Below are 16,411 nucleotides of genomic sequence, written 5' to 3'. Positions count from 1 at the left end.
CCGAACGCAAAATGAGGGGTAACCAGGCCATTTCCGCCTTTGCGCCCGGAGGCGTCCACATACGTATAGAGGACCGGATTAGCTAGGTCCGGCTGCAGATGCTCTTATAGATGTATTTCTTTGAGGCAATCTTATTTTTTGAGGCACTTTGACTCTAGCATACAGTTTTTTTAGGCAACTCTAGCATAGAGTTGCTCTTAAATATTGCGAAACATCATCACAGACTGTTATAAGTTCGGCCCAACTCCTCCTTCCTCGGGTCTGGGCCGCTACTCCCACTGTCCTGACCGGCCTCTGCGTCCTCGGCAACAAAAAAACACCGCGGCATGGCGCGTTTGCAGAGCCTCGCCGCCCTCGCCGCGGCGGCGGCGGCCGCCGTCCTCGCAGGCAGTTCGCAGGTACTCCCTCTTCCCCCTAACCTCGTGGATCCAAGTGTCAAACACTTGCCTCTCCTTCCTCATCGGTGCACCTACTCTCCGCAGGCCTGCTCCACAAACGCAAGTGCGGCCGCTTGACCGCGCGGCTGCGGGAGCTAGAGGACTCCCTGGCCGACGCCGTGGAGAAGGCCGCCGCAGGATTCGGGCTCAGCAGGTCGGTCCCCCACGAAGCTCCGCACCGCAGGTTCAACTTTGCGCATTTAACTCTCGATTCTGGCAGTCACTACGGAGGGCCCTCAGCGAGCAGGGGGGCAGCCCGGATAGGGGGAAGCCGGCCAAGGCCCCGGCGTTGTACCCGATGTCGGCGACCGGCACCGTGCAGTCCTGCTTCTCCACCAGGTGCTGTTCTGTCACTCAACGAGCTTGATTACTCGGAGCAGCTCCCCACCACGAGATCCTACACAGTACCATTTTGTAAGAAAAATTGGAAACAAACCAAAGAAAAGAAACTCCCCACCACGAGATTTGCCATTTATTCCGCACACACAAAATATTTGTCGCACATAAACTAAATCTTGACCTCTAATTCAAAATAAACGAACTCATGAAATTGCTTCAATTGTGAATGATGATTTTCTTGTAACAGTAAGTAGCAAAGTGGCCCGTGCAAATGCGCGTATATGTATCTCTACCAGTTTTATGGCCTCCCCTAGCTAGATAGTCAGTAATATTGCACTTGGAGTCATATGGCTCATGTGTGATTTTTGTGCATGTAGCAACACGAAACACATGATATAGAAGATGATTTATAAACTACATCACTTAAAAGCCTCAAATTTCATTTGAAGACCAAAAGTATAGTGATATTATTTCAGGAGAATATATGTTTCCGAAGCCGACGTAGATAGTATCTATCTCATTTCATTCTGCAAAGTTATTATACAAAAATTTCGCCTGAATTGCATAAATTTCAAATTGCAACCTCTGAACCTCAATTAGTACTTCACATCAATACAATGAAAGATCAGTCATCATCCATGTCCTAATGAGTTAATAAATTACCCCAGGAAAGCAAAGAATCAAGTAAGGAAACATTTCATACACTGAATGTGATGTAGAGGAAATCTCTAACAAGCATCATACACTGAATCAAGTAAAGAATCAAGCAAGTATCTTCAATCTGATGGATCACCTGCTGCCAACGACGCATCCGGCACCTTGGGCACCGGGATTGACGCATCCGGCACCTTGGGGTCCGGGGTTGGGACATCCGGCGCCTTGGGGGTCGGGGTTGGGCTGCCGGCGACCTGGGGGTCGGGGTTGGGGCTGCCGGGGACCTGCCCATCGCGTCCGGCCAGGGTCGAGGGTTTCGTCGAATTCTTGATTGGAACAGCGGTGAGGCGGAGTAGGGAGAAGCTGCGAGGTAGGGGAGGGGCTAGGTGCGAGCCGGAAGAGGCGGGGTGCGAGGAGGAAGAGGCAGCCGTGCAGCGGCGGCTGCCATCGATCGGCGGCGGCGGTGGGAGTACGCTGCGGCGCCGCCCTCCCTGTACCAGAAGCTATCGGGATGGACTAATAGGGTAAAAGTGGGGTTCCAGTGGGCTAAAGGGGCTAGCCCACTTAATTTCTTTCTTGTCCAACGGGCTCCCACTAAGGCGTTTTAAGTGGGATGGGAACTCTAGTCCCACTTATTCCCGCTTCCACCTGCAGCGTGATCGGAGCTGGTGATGTATGCGTGAAGGCTTGTGGTCTTATGTGTATGGGTGTTTGTTTCTGCAGGAATGGTACACCGAGACAGCCTTTGGTAGTGCCGCTGCCAGAGCAACTGTACTTCTTAACCCTGCCTGTGTCCCAATTGAAGCGCTAGAGGGATTCGCTAGTTAATCGCATTGTTGGATCCTCTCTCTATAAAGATTAAAGATTAACAACTTGAGCAAAACGATATCTTCAATTCTGATCAGCTAGAAAGTCTCCATTGTGAAGGATAAGTTCCTGTAAGAAGGTATGCATCTACTACTAGGTTACTACTTCAGCTAGGATGCATGCTATCATTCACCATCTCAACGTAGTAACCTAATAACCTGTTCTGACTGGAGGTTATTGGCCTATGATCTCATAGAGGATGAATGGGATTCAATCAATATATCATGAAACCGCATCACTTGTGTACTTGATCCAACTATAGAAGATTTTTGCTTGGATCTGTGAAATAGGTATCCTTCCTTCTTTCCTATTCCTACTTAGGGCATCTCTAGCCGATCCTCTAAAACCGGTTACTTGGCCGCCCAGCCGCCCGAGCACCTAGCCGAAGTTTAGACCTCTAACCGGCACCTAGCCAAAGTCATAAACCGAATAGAGCTCCTCGGCACTGCGGGCTCCTATTTTTACTTGGCCGTCCAGCTGCCCAAGCAAAAGCAGCCCCCCTCTTCCCTCGGCCTCACCAACCCCACCCCCCGCCGCATCTACTCCGTCGGCAACCACGCGCCACCGCTGGCCCCCGGAGGACCCACCGCGCTCCTCCCCCACCCGGATTTCGTCCTCTCTCGCCGCCAACGGCACCTAAGTCGGCAGATCTATGGCCCCTCGTCATCGGCGGCGGATTCGATGCATCCCAGCCGCCGGCGCCATCACGTTTTCGATGGATCCGACGGGGACTGAACCACGCAGCCCCCTCAACCACTCTGCGCCGCATCTCGGTATGTCCTCTCGGCGCTCGGATCTCACTCATCAACCTACCAACGGCAGAGCCATGTCTGGCCGTCGCCTGGGCTCAGCACTAGTCCAGCGACTCGTCGGCTCGCTGCTGCCGGTCATCAAGTGTGACCACTACCCGCGGCTGGTGCTGCGCCGAGTTTCAAGCACGCCGAAACATCCTGGATGAGTGTTCTTCAAATGCGAAAACAACGGGGTGAGTGGCTATTTTGTGGTTTTCTTCAGATTCGTCGCAATTTGGGACTTATTGTTTGCTCAAAATTGTATGTAGGAAGGATGCAAGTTTTGGTATTGGGAAGAAGAATACATCAATCTATTGGTAGGGAGAAATTTGCTAGATGTTCGTACACTACTTGCTAGAGTTGAGACTATAGAGACGACGCGATGTCCAATTGTGTGTAGGCGGAGAAGAACAAAGTGTGCAAGCTCAAGAAGTCGATAGCGAAAAGCAATAATGTGGGCACTGAAGATATAGAGAAAGTATTAAACGAACCAGTGGGAGCAGTTAGGGCACTTGGATTTCTATTAAAGTGTCTAATTATTCTTGTAGTTTTCTTTGGTCGGTTCTCTTAGAGAAGACTTGGTGAAATGTGTAACCATCATGTCGTTTAATAAAGTAATATAAGAGAAGTTTATTTCGGTTGCCGGAAATTAAATGAATTTGATAAAAACAAAATTTTACTCTGAATTTAGGGGATCGGCTAGAAACGACCAAAACTTAGAGGAGTAAAAATACTCCACTAAGGTTTACACGGCCATTTACTCCTCTAAAATTTAGGGGATCGGCTAGAGATGCTCTTACAAAGGTTGGAGTTGGTGGTGAGTTCACATGTGAGACCAACAATCTTTGTCAATAAACAAATGCATGCCTACCCACATGTGGGACTAGCAACCTTCGAAGATACATACATAAACAAATGTGCTTTTAGTCACATGTGGGAACTAACACAAATAAACAAATACACTACTACTTTTATGTGACACCAACACTTATAGATGACACAAATAACAAATGTGCTCTTGTTTTCAGTTTCTTTTCCCAACCAAGTTCTTCAAGTTCTATATCACAGGACAAGAGAGTGAACAAATTGTAATTCCAAAGCGACGATAGACCTTGCCCTCCTACCCGAACCCGATCCATGAACTTGTGCGGTCAACATATTAATGCCCAATGTTATGTCTTGCAAAGGACCTACTATGATCGCTTAAGATTCTCCAATGCCTGCTGCATGATCTTTCATTGTATTTTCGCTCTTTTTAATCGTGAACCGCGTGCAAAGACCGCAGGACACCAACATATTTTGACAACTTCCTAAGCCAGTGACATAAGTCCTCATATTTGCAGTTTCATAGCAATGCATGAGCATTGTGCTAGTACCAAAAAACATGCCACATACATATACGTAATTTATTTAAATTGCAGGAATCATAAGGGAGTTATGGCAAAAGTAAGCCTGCTATAAAAATGCAACTGGTCAGTTTGAAAATGCAAAATGGATGGGGGTTTATTCAAGCTGTATTTGAGAAAAACATGAGATTGGTATCCAATCAAATAAAATGAGATTCTGCAGTTCTAAGTGGTTACAAATTAAAACCCTGCCGCAAATAACTCTTAGCTAAGCTCACTGTGAGAACAGAGGATCTTAAAAATGTATTGAACTTCACATGAGCTCCACTTGCAGGCCAGTAGTTCTTTTACCCCTGGAAATGACAGTTGACCCATTGCTGGACATAACTATGGTTGTCTCAGGTGCCAGTTCTAAACTGGTTTGCTGTTCTAGCCCATTTTCCTCTTGGCCTGCTCGCTGTGTATTTTGTTCAACTCTTGTTGAGTCTTGATTTCCTTCTTGCAGCTCACTGTTTTCCTCATTTATTCCATTTTCTTCTGGTCGATTTGTATTGTCTAACATGATCTTTGTTGACTTGTGCTTCTTTTTGTAGAAATAAATTATCAATGCAATCAAAAGGGAAGAAGTTGAAGCAACTCCAGTAAGTATGAATAGTCCCCTGAAGTTCGCAAACGTGAGTGTGCTTGAGCCAGTGAGAGGGCCAACATTCTGGCAATTGTTTTGATCCCCAAACCATTTCTTCTCAATTTGGATCATAGTATCCCCCCCGGTTACGTTGAGGATTGCATTTGAGATGTCCCTAAGTAAGGGATTTCCCTTTGATAATGCCTGTGCAACAAATGTGGTCATTTTATTGTTCATTTACACCAACCATCAAAACTGAATCATATCTTATCTGACTGAGGTAAAAGTATAACTCTATAAGCTTAATCAAACATTATAAACTATTTAGTAATCTGTCTGGCCCTAACCTCTTATCACATGAATACATGATTGCTAGTAGGCAGTAGGAACCATAATTTAGTAGGTTATCAGACCAAGATAATTAGTATAGGATGTTCAGATGTATTTATGTGATTGCTAGTTGAATTAACTTTTTTTTGAGAACCAATTGATTTTGTTATAGTTACTTTCTCTGTAGGTATATAGTGTGAAAGAAGCATATCTAATGTAGTTAAACTTACATATCCAAAACCTGCAGCCTTGTAAATTGGGCCCACCATTGTGTACCCCTTGCAGTGGTTTGACAGGAATAGTTTAATGTACGGAACCTCATGCACAAGAGCAGCAATACCACCATTGTTGCTTCCTCGGGAAAGTGCTTCGTGAAAATCATCAGGATCGTAGGGCTTGATCTTCAACCTGTCAAAACTGAGCTCTTCTAAAAGTCCCTTGACGTATGAGCCATGTTGATATCCTACACATTCTCCACTTTTTAGGAGCTCATGCACATCTGTTACTGTTGGCTGAAGCTGTTGTACAGTTAGCATTGATGACAAGCTCACAGTGTAACTTGATGTAAGCACCATCAGAAATACTAGCCAAACGATCAAAACTATCCGGGACAGAAAGCGTTGCACAAGCTCTTCTGCAGAAGTCACAATAAAATAAATTAGATAATTTTTGGCCATCTCAAGTCCAAAGTTGAAAAATGCAACATTCATATCATATTATTTTGTCAGTTATAGTACAACATGATTCTATGATAATTATTTTTCCTCTGTTTACTGCATATTAAATATCTAATATTATAAGTGTATCGATGAAGCTACCGTTTTTTTTTAAATGCAAAGTTACCCAGATATGTTCGGGAAATATCATATGCATTATATGTTTGTTAATAGTTGTGTGGCTGTTAGTTCTTCACACGAAACCTCTCAGCTTGATGTTGTATATTATGCACCAACATAGGAAATGGATAGATCGTGGTAAGTGTACTCAACTCCCTTCAAATATGGAGAAAAAGATCATAATCCCCAGCTGGCTGGGAATTGGCCCCCGAACATTCTTGTTGTTTCCTAGAAATTCCAATATCAATACGACCACACCGGTGTAGATAAAGAATACAACGCTTCCAAACCACATGCCAGGTGCTAGTGGCTTCAAGAAAATCCATGTGTTCCTGTTTATGCTATCCCTTACTGGAACAATCATTGCTATTCCCGATTCTGTGTATGGCAGAGTGAAGTCGACGTAGAAAGTTCGGTTATACCTTATTGTTATATCTCCAATTGCTATATCATATATCTGTAAGGGCAAAAAAAAAAAAACTGTTAGCTTGCTGATAGAAAATAGTTTCTGCCTTGAGTCTCCTTTTGGTAAGAGTGCTAGAGTTCGGAATATAAAGAATTAATTAAGAGTAGCACTCAATAGATAGTTGCACTTGCTTCGTATGTTGTTGCCATGTAAAATAATTGTTTGTACTATCTCCTCTCATAAAAGGGGTTACTGTTGCTGTCAGAATTTTAATACCATGTAACTGGTGTTACGCACCGAAATATCATGTGGCATCTTTAGGTGGCTTCTTACAAAAACTACTGAAAACAGATAATGGAACAAGCTTATATGACCAGTGCTCGAAAGCAGAGAAGGATGGCAATGGTTCTGAAGTACAGCATGAAATAAGTTCAAAACATCCATCATCCAATAAAAATATTTGGTATCTTGCCTCTAACATGTTAAATGACATGTGTGCATGATGCTTCATGGTCTCAAATTGTTACTAACTAAAGAAAATCAATTGGGAATACACTTGTATGTATTCATACCTCAAGATAAACTTGGTAGACAAAATCATTGTAATCTTCGCTACTTCGATCAACTGAAAAACCACTTGCTTTAGTTGCACCTGTGATATAATCCTTTTCGACCTTCATAAATTCCGGATATCCACTTGTGCACACACCAACTTGAAGTTTCTTCCCGCTTACAGGAATCTGAGAACCCCGGGGTACCTCTGTGGACTCTCCTGGCCAAATCACAGGATATAGGTCATGCGCTGAGCCCGAAAGTGCTGTTGCAGGTTTGGTTTTATTTAATTGCTGTGAGATTCCATTTTGTGCAGTCCAGAATCCAATTTCTCTCCATCCTTTCCCTATCACATTTATTATTTGAAATGTTGAAATTTGCAGCTGCCTGTCTGAAAGGTCAAAATTGCCACTGAGGCCTTCAAATTGATTCTGCAAGATTTCTTGTAATAGTTTTGGACCATTACTAGATGTTTTCAAGGTTTCCAAGCTTGTTGAGTTTCTTGTGACACCTGGTTTTGTAAATGTGGCATTTTTAAGTCCAACTTTTTCTGCAGCTTGTGCTACTACCCAGATTGTATCATAGCTCCACATTCCAAAGGTGCTTAATTTCAACGGTAAATCAGTTGGGTTGTCAGTTTGGAATCTCTTATTCCATCTCGTGGTGAAGTCATCAAGTTTCGTTGATTTGGGAACATAAAACTTGACACCTAAGATACCACTCAATGATTTTAGAACAGAAGGATTCAGTGAATCTATGAGATTGGTTACTCCATCTGTCATGATCCATGCATATCCTTTGTTCATCATCCCTACATCTTTTGCCTTGATGAGGACACGGGAAGCCATGGTAAATGACATATGCACAACAAAGACCGTCGTTTGCATTGTCATCAACTTGTAGAGTTCTAGGGTAATTTGTAAACTAGTTGCTGATGGAGGGAGCACACTTTGGTAGGGAACATGGGCATCGATGTCTTCTAGGACATCGACAAGGTATGGTATGATACCTCTCCCATACTCGGTATCTTCATAGATAGTCACGACCTTTCTCCACCCATAGCTTTTAACTATGGAGGCAATGCAATTCAGCTGTGCCGAGTCATTTACTGTTGCTCGCACAAAATATGGAAGACTTTTAGATGACAGAGATGGGCTTGTTGCTGTGAAGGATATAACTGGGACATGACTTCTATTTCCCAGCTTCGAGATAAATACAGCTTGCGAAGATTTCTGAGGACCAATAATGGCTTCTACATTGTAATCTTCCAGCAGGTTAATAGCTGTAAAATTGCATATGAAGGAAAACTTTAGTTGAAGATCCTACATAAAAGGAATAACAGAAGATGAAGAAGCCTCTAAGTTGCACTCGTCTGAAAAGTGAAGCTTCAGTCCACATGTTGCCACTCACATATATTAATAGCGTGTAGGAGAGCAGAATAGGTGATAACTAGTTAACTGGTTCCAATTAGGATTATTTATCTTGCACATATTTTATATGTATGGTTTCCTCTTGATGGCTCCGAAATATTAGTTTTGGTAGCACACGATAAATTGTTTGTCACTCTGATCTCATGAAAGGATATGTTATGAAGCAGATTCTGCTTTGTATTACAGAATAGTACCGCAAGCAATTACACAACTTAAGCATGGATAATTGTTTTTTGTCCAATCCATCAAACAGTTGCTATAGCTACTGCTTCTGTAGTTTGCAGGTATTTACTTTCCCTAGTTTCTGCATGTATGCTACTGGCTCCCTTATTTTTCTTGATAGACACTACTATTACTAGTTTCAGCTTTATTATTAATCCTCTTCAAGTGTACATCTCAGGGAAGCTCATCTAGCAGTATGCAATTTGTTTTCACTGTACTTTATTTATCATTCGTAGTTTTTGGAACCTGCAGGAATTAACCCAGGGTTTTACTCCTTTCAGTTGGAAGCTGACACATACAACAATATGCTCATTATATGAGCAACAAAACTGGCACCTGTGAGTGAGTCATTGTTTCTTCTCTGCACACTAACAAGTCAACCACTGCAGACCAAAATTCTGAACACCAGATTTGCCAACTATTACCATTACAGTAGCTAAAAGTTGCAATTCTTGATTTTCAGGGTGTGTCATCGTTTCATTTACCTTTTGTATCGTGTTTTTAATACATCAAATTTCATGTCGTAATAATGCAAACTTTGTGCTTGTTGTTAGAGCTCTTCTGCATGTCGGTTTACCCATAACCACTTACGAGTACATCCACAATCCCAACCCAACTGAGCTAGGCTCAGGTCCTAAGATGCACAATTGACGGACGGAGTGCTCAGTTAGTCCATTTCAGCAGTAAAAGTGTAAAGCAGAATAAGCCAATGCAGTGAACTCATGACAAGAGTTCAGAGCACGTACCTTGAGATGCAGCTCGGACATCATCCCTCATGGAATCTCTGATGTGGAGGACTAGCTTGGTGCTATAGTTGTGATGAACAGCATAGAAGTCCTCCATAGCCAATGAAATGCTGGTCCGTGCTATTTTGCCAACCATGGTCTCCAAGTCAAGGATAACGCCGACATGGAGTTCCTGTGCTGCCCTAGAAGCATTTTGGGCGACGACAAAGTTAAGTGGCAGCAAGAGGAGCAGGATGACTCTACATGCAATCTCCATCTGCTGAGCCAGAGGTTTGCAGACTCTTCTTGCATTCAGGGGGTGTGGTTATATAGACGTTTTTACAGTAGTCCCTGTCCGAGGGTCAGTCAAGCATTCAAACTGTAGTTTTAGTATGACGGTGAGCTCATTTATTGAGTGGTATGAAGCGCTGTTTCTAACCTGTGAATTGCTTGGTAAAAAGGATTTTGACGAGGTGCTCGATACAATTGGTGCCATCAGTTTGAAGACCTCGCAAGTCATTATTCTATAGACATTCATCCAGTGATCTGTTCTCGGTAATTTACTCCGCTTACTAATGCTGGTTAGTCCCGCAAAAAATGCAACTTTACTTGAAACTCATTTGCGTCTTATTGGGCGATGAAATGGTCTCACCATCAAGTTATTTCTCAAAGCCAGTCACACAGGCTCCTACTGCACATCTTCCCGGCTGGCGCATCTGACGGTTGACTTGACTGTACCAGTGAAATGGTCTACTATGTACTCCAGTTAGGATTGGCTCAATGTGTTATCGTTTACCCCAGTTGGCATTTGATATAGTAGTTGTTCTCGCTTGTCAGCAGAACGTACATGTTCAACTTGGAACAAGTCCTACAGCCTGATCTCACCACTATGATTTCTTTCGCTCTTGTTGATGCAGGGGACAAGAAGTGCTGATGTCAGATGGTTTCCCCTGTTATGAAGCACGGCAGTGCGCCAGTGCCGCAGTAACCTGGTGCATGGGTCGCGAGACGTCTGCGTAGAAGCCCGCTGCAGTTTTTTGCGAAGCTGATACGGGACGGCACTGTTTATGATCCGGCACCGAGAAGGCCTGTTGAACGGCAAAGGGCAAGTGAGACGGCGAGAAAAAAGAAAGCTCAGTCAGAGCTGGTCGCCGCAGATGGGGCTTCTGACAACGGTGAGCTGGTGGCGCGCGGGTGCCGGCGTGGCGATCCGTGAAGAGCAAGGCCGCGCGGTGGGTGATTTGGTGGCTCGCCGGTGGTGTGTGCATGCAACGCACTGAAGGAACCCGACTGGCTAGCACGGGATGAGCCGCGCTGCTTCTGTTGGCATGCTGCAACCTGCGGGGCTAGCTCCAGATCGGTGACGGCTTGTGCACGACAAGCAAAAGAGCCGGTGGACCTCCGTGAACTGATTGGCATAATTATGTGTGTGCGTGTGTGTGGCTGACTCAGATTCCTGCCTGTACCTTGTAGATGACCCAAAATGCAAAACCTCTCCCAGGAGAGAAAAGGAGAGGATGAATTGTTTTAAAGAAATCAGGGGAGAATTTTTGATTTCGTGAGCACCTAATCATAATGCGGAAAAGTACAAGTATGCTACTGCGGCGAGTGCGCATCACCGCCATAAAAAACACTCATATATTATGGGACGGAGGGAGTACATATCTACACATACTAGCGAATCAACCTGTGGTTGGATGGTTAGGAGAACAGTGGTATCCCCAGCCCATTAGGGTTTAGGTCCTGGACTTACATTGATGATTGCATTATTTCTTGATTTATTTCAGTCTTCCGGCGATATTTGTTAAGTGGGAGGAGATGTTCGAGGCGTATGTGGTGTTTGTGGTAATCAATAATCCACAGTCTAGTTTTAAGTTAAATTTTTGTTTCTGAAAAAACATCTTGATGTTTCTGGTTATCAAACAGCAGTCAGTTTTAAGTCACATTTCCATTTTTGCAGGAAACCCCTGATATTTGGGTTAATCAACCAGCAATGCATATTAAATGTATTTAAAAAATATTTATATCTTTTAAACCCTAATTTTAAATTTGACACATTATATATATGAAATTTAATTAGAAAAATATGTACAATCTTAATATGATGTTATTTTACCTGTTAACACTTGAAAAATGCTATTCAAGGTGCAATCTTAATCAATATCGCATAACTCAGTCATTTTTTTACCGGTGTCGATCCAGATTGAAAATGAACACCTCAACAAAACCATGATTGGAGGCGAAAGAAATCATATATAACCACACATGCAGGCCCCATCAAAACCTCACACGAAAAAAGCGGATTTCTCATCTTATAGAGAGACGCCTTATGATTGACAACATTCAAACATGTTGTGATTGTGTAGCACTGAGGCCGCCGTCATTGAGGATGTGTAACACCCTGGCCATATATAGCCATCGGTTCCCGGCCGTTACACCTGGAGAGATCTAGATTGACCCCACAGACCAACACTAGTTTCTTCTGCGCACTTTGTTCTCACTCATGCACACCCGGGACCAACTTCCCGGCCGGTCACCCATCCTAGAATTACTCCAAGCCAAGCACAGTTAACTTTGAAATTCTTTTCGAATGGCTCATGCCCGTGTAACCGCAAGGGTCGGCTCTGATACCAATTATAACGTCCCGGCCATAGCCCACTGGTTCCCGACCGTTATGCCTGGAGGCTAGATTGGCCCCATAGACTAACCGTAGTCTTTTCCGCGCACTTTGTGCTCACTCATGCACACTCGGGACCAACTTTCCGGTCGGTCACCCATTCTAGAATTACTCTAAGCCAAACACGCTTAACTTTGAAGTTCTTTTCGAATGGGCTCCCGGAAAAGAAGGAATTCCTTGTTGATATAAGTAGTCTATCATTCCTATTCAGCCGGCCTCTCACATGATGGGAAGGAGAATAAGTGACAACACAAATGAGACGTCATATGTTGAAATAAATGATGTGGACCTATTGGGGCTTCGAGTCATGATTATTGGGTTAGGAGAGTGTAGTATTTTTTGTTGTTGCAATATATGGGCATTTTTACTAGTAAATAGTACAAAATAACATGTACGCCCACACTTGCACCACAAGTACAAGTGCACTATCTTTTTTTTGCAGGGTAAAGGGAGTTTTATTCCAAAATTATCGAGTTACAATCGCGAGGTATGAAATCCTCAGTACAAGTGCACTATCATGAGATACATATATACTATCTTGAGAAGTGCAACTACACTGTCATGGTAAGTACACGTGCATTACATGGTGAAGTATAGCAATGGCCGGGCGCTGCTGACATTCGGCAGTTCCGACCAATCACGGTTCTCAACGTGCTTTTTCGGATTCTGGCCAAAGGGTACGCCACTAGGGCGGCCCTAATGGCCCCCCGGATCCACCATCCGAACCAGACAGCCTTCACGAAAGGCCGGTTTATTTTGGATGGGATCCTCGTTCTCCATGAGGTCATTCATGAATTCAAGAGCAAGCGCCTCTGCGCGGTGTCCTTTAAAATTGACTTTCATAAGGCATACGACACTGTGCACTGGTCCTTGCTTCGGGAGGTGATGATGAGGCGTGGCTTCGACCCCCACTGGATTGCTCGGGTTATGCAACTTGTCACGAGTGGGCGCACGGCTGTCAACATAAATGGGGAGATCGGCCTGTACTTCTTGACTGGCCAGGGGGTACGGCAAGGAGACCTTATCTCCCCATTTCTCTTCAACCTTGTGGTCGATGCTCTGGCAACGATCCTAGATTTGGCCAAGCAGGCTGGCCACATTAGGGGGATTTGCCCCCATCTCGTGGCCAATGGAGGTTTGACCCACCTCCAATATGCGGACGACACCATTATGATGGTGGAAGGCTCGGACGAGGATATTCGACACCTCAAGTTCCTCCTCCTCTGCTTTCAGGAGATGTCAGTGTAACACCCACGATGCGACTATATCTCTCACGTGTCGAGACACGACTTAGAGGCATAACCGCATTGTAGGTTTTGTCGCAAGAAGGGTCATCTTCACACAATCCCATGTAATGAACAAGAATGGGATAAAGAGTTGGCTTACAATCGCCACTTCACACAGTACATAAATAAATTCATACATCATTCAAGATACACACATAGACCGACTACGGTCAAATCCAGATAAAAAGAAGATAACCCCAAATGCTAGGTCCCCGATCGTCCCAACTGGGTTCCACTACTGATCATCAGGAAAACGAAACATAGTAACGACCAAGCTCTTCATCGAGCTCCCACTTGACCTCGGTTGCGTCATCTGCACTGGTATCATCGGCACCTGCAACTGTTTGGAAGAATCTGTGAGTCACGAGGACTCAGCAATCCCATTACCATGGGTATCAAGACTAGCAAAGCTTAATGGGTAGGAAAGGGGTAAAGTGGTGAGGTTGCAGCAGCGACTAAGCAAATATGGTGGCTAACTTACGCAAATAAGAGCGAGAAGAGAAGCAACGGAACGGTCGTCAACTAGTAATGATCAAGAAGTGATCCTGAACTCCTACTTACGTCAAACATAACCCAAAAACCGTGTTCACTTCCTGGACTCCGCCGAAAAGAGACCATCACGGTTACACACGCGGTTGATGCGCTTTAATTAAGTCAAGTGTCAAGTTCTCTACAACCGGATATTAACAAATTCCCATCTGCCACATAACTGCGGGCATGGCTCTCAAAAGTTTATACCCTGCAGGGGTGTCCCAACTTAGCCCATCACAAGCTCTCACGGTCAACGAAGGATATTCCTTCTCCCGGGAAGACCCGATCAGTCTCGGAATCCCGGTTTACAAGACATTTCGACAATGGTAAAACAAGACCAGCAAGACCGCCCGGATGTGCCGACAAATCCCGATAGGAGCTGCACATATCTCGTTCTCAGGGCACACCGGATGAGCCAGACGTCGGGTTGGCATAGACCCTGGTTGCCCAGGGGGCGCCGGACATCGCTCGGTTTGGACCAGCACTCAGAGGAGCACTGGCCCCGGGGGGCTAAAATAAAGATGACCCTTGGGCTCCGGAAACCCAAGGGAAAAAGGCTTAGATTGTTAGGCAAATGTAAAACCAATGTTGGGCCTTGCTGGAAGAGTCTTATTCAAGGTGAACTGTCAAGGGGGTCCCATAAATCACCCAACCGCGTAAGGAATGCAAAATCAAGGAACATAACACCGGTATGACGGAAACTAGGGCGGCAAGAGTGGAACAAAACACAAGGCATAAGGCCGAGCCTTCCACCCTTTACCAAGTATATAGATGCATTAATTAAAATAAGATATATTGTGTTATCCCAACAATATCAATGTCCCAACATGGAACAAACTTCATCTTCACCTGCAACTAGCAACACTATAAGAGGGGCTGAGCAAAAGCGGTAACATAGCCAAACAACGGTTTGCTAAGAAGGGTGAAAAGGTTAGAGGCTGACATGGCAATATGGGAGGCATGATATAGCAAGTGGTAGGTAGCGCGACAAAGTGATAGAGCGAACAACTAGCAAGCAAAGATAGAAGTGATATCGAAGGTAATGGTCATCTTGCCTGAAATCCCGCTAGGAAGAAGAACGAGTCCATGAAGTAGACGAACCAACGTAGTCGAACGGATCCTCACAATCGCAACGTTACCGGAACTACCAAGGAGAAGCGCAACCGGAAAGAAGCAAACATCATGGTAAACAACCATCACATAAACATGGCATGATGCACAATCAAGTATGATGCGTGTCCGGTTTAAATGAGGCATGGCATGGCAAAATGCAACAAACAATACTACAAATTAAGTGGAGCTCAATATGCAACGAGTTGCATATTGACAAAACACCACATCAATTATTTAGTTCTCTCCCGTTTATGTACCCAACAAAATTAACTGTGGTTAAGCATGGCAAGAGGTGAAGCATAATAAAACTATCTATTTAGGCAAGTTTAAATGAGGCCGGAAATAACAAATAACAATTCCAGAAAATCCCCATATGTCATTTAGCAATTTAAAGCAAACAACAATTTTAAACGTTTTAAATGTTATTATCATGATGCGGATGACATATGCAAGTTTTAAGCAATTTTATGGAAATGTTGACATGAGCATGATACGAGGCATTTGTCGCCATGGCGGAAGGAAAAGGGTGCCACGGCGGTGAAACAGAAATGGTGCCACGGCAACATCCCGTTTCCGGCAACTCGATTGAGATGCTGGTGCAAAGGAACAAGTGTGGGTGCGCGAAACGTGCAAGAGTGACGGGGAGTGATCCCGGATACCGGGTGTCCCACATGTCGGTGACATGGCTTACGGCGAACGTGCAAGGAACAATTCGGACACGGTCCAAACATAGGGTGCATCTCATACAACACATGCATTCGGTCCACGAACGTTGTCTCGGGGTTATACCTTCGAAGCGTGCCTTTTCGGAGCGGGTCGGGTTTGTAGTGGAAGTAGTGGAAGTAGACGTTCTCGCGACGGTAGTGGAAGTAGTGGTACTATCGGTCCTCGACGGTAGTGGTACACGTTTTTCTGTCGATGTTCGGGTCATCGTGGAGGGACTTGCCGCATTGCCGGGCGTAGTCATACACTTGGTCTTGTCGGATGCACGACAACGGTAGTGGAACTTGGCGCTTGAGGTTCGAATACGGGGTCGGACGTGCAGCCGTTCGTAGGCAAACTTGGCGCATCCGGGTCGAGTACTTGGCGAGTCCGCACGTAGAGGTACTTGGCGAAAAATCCTGGAGACGATGTGTCCGCGTACGGTTCTTGGCGGCGTTCTTGCTGGTCCAAAAGAAGCAAGACAGGAGGCCGGCGGCAGGGACTTGGCGCTGGTCGATGCGGGCGAGCGGAGGCGCGTCCTC

The 16,411-nt window shown here is 44.8% G+C and overlaps 1 long non-coding RNA gene across 15 annotated transcripts; it reads left to right on the top strand.

Moving 5' to 3' along the window:
- Positions 1-250: 250 nt before the first annotated feature.
- LOC123121589 (uncharacterized) lies at positions 251-11,114 on the top strand. Of its 15 annotated transcripts, none has more exons than XR_006459789.1 (6): positions 251-398; positions 483-591; positions 658-776; positions 5,028-5,075; positions 7,368-7,457; positions 7,567-11,114. It is a non-coding gene; the product is annotated as an uncharacterized lncRNA (long non-coding RNA). The 15 variants fall into 15 exon arrangements; XR_006459801.1 differs by adding an exon at positions 4,769-4,836 and having other exon boundaries at positions 7,368-11,114; XR_006459797.1 differs by having other exon boundaries at positions 5,028-5,108; positions 7,368-11,114.
- Positions 11,115-16,411: the final 5,297 nt, after the last annotated feature.

This window comes from Triticum aestivum, chromosome 5D (assembly GCF_018294505.1).
Source record: "Triticum aestivum cultivar Chinese Spring chromosome 5D, IWGSC CS RefSeq v2.1, whole genome shotgun sequence".
Classification (NCBI taxonomy): domain Eukaryota; kingdom Viridiplantae; phylum Streptophyta; class Magnoliopsida; order Poales; family Poaceae; genus Triticum; species Triticum aestivum.
This window is presented reverse-complemented; position numbering and strand designations above follow the sequence as displayed.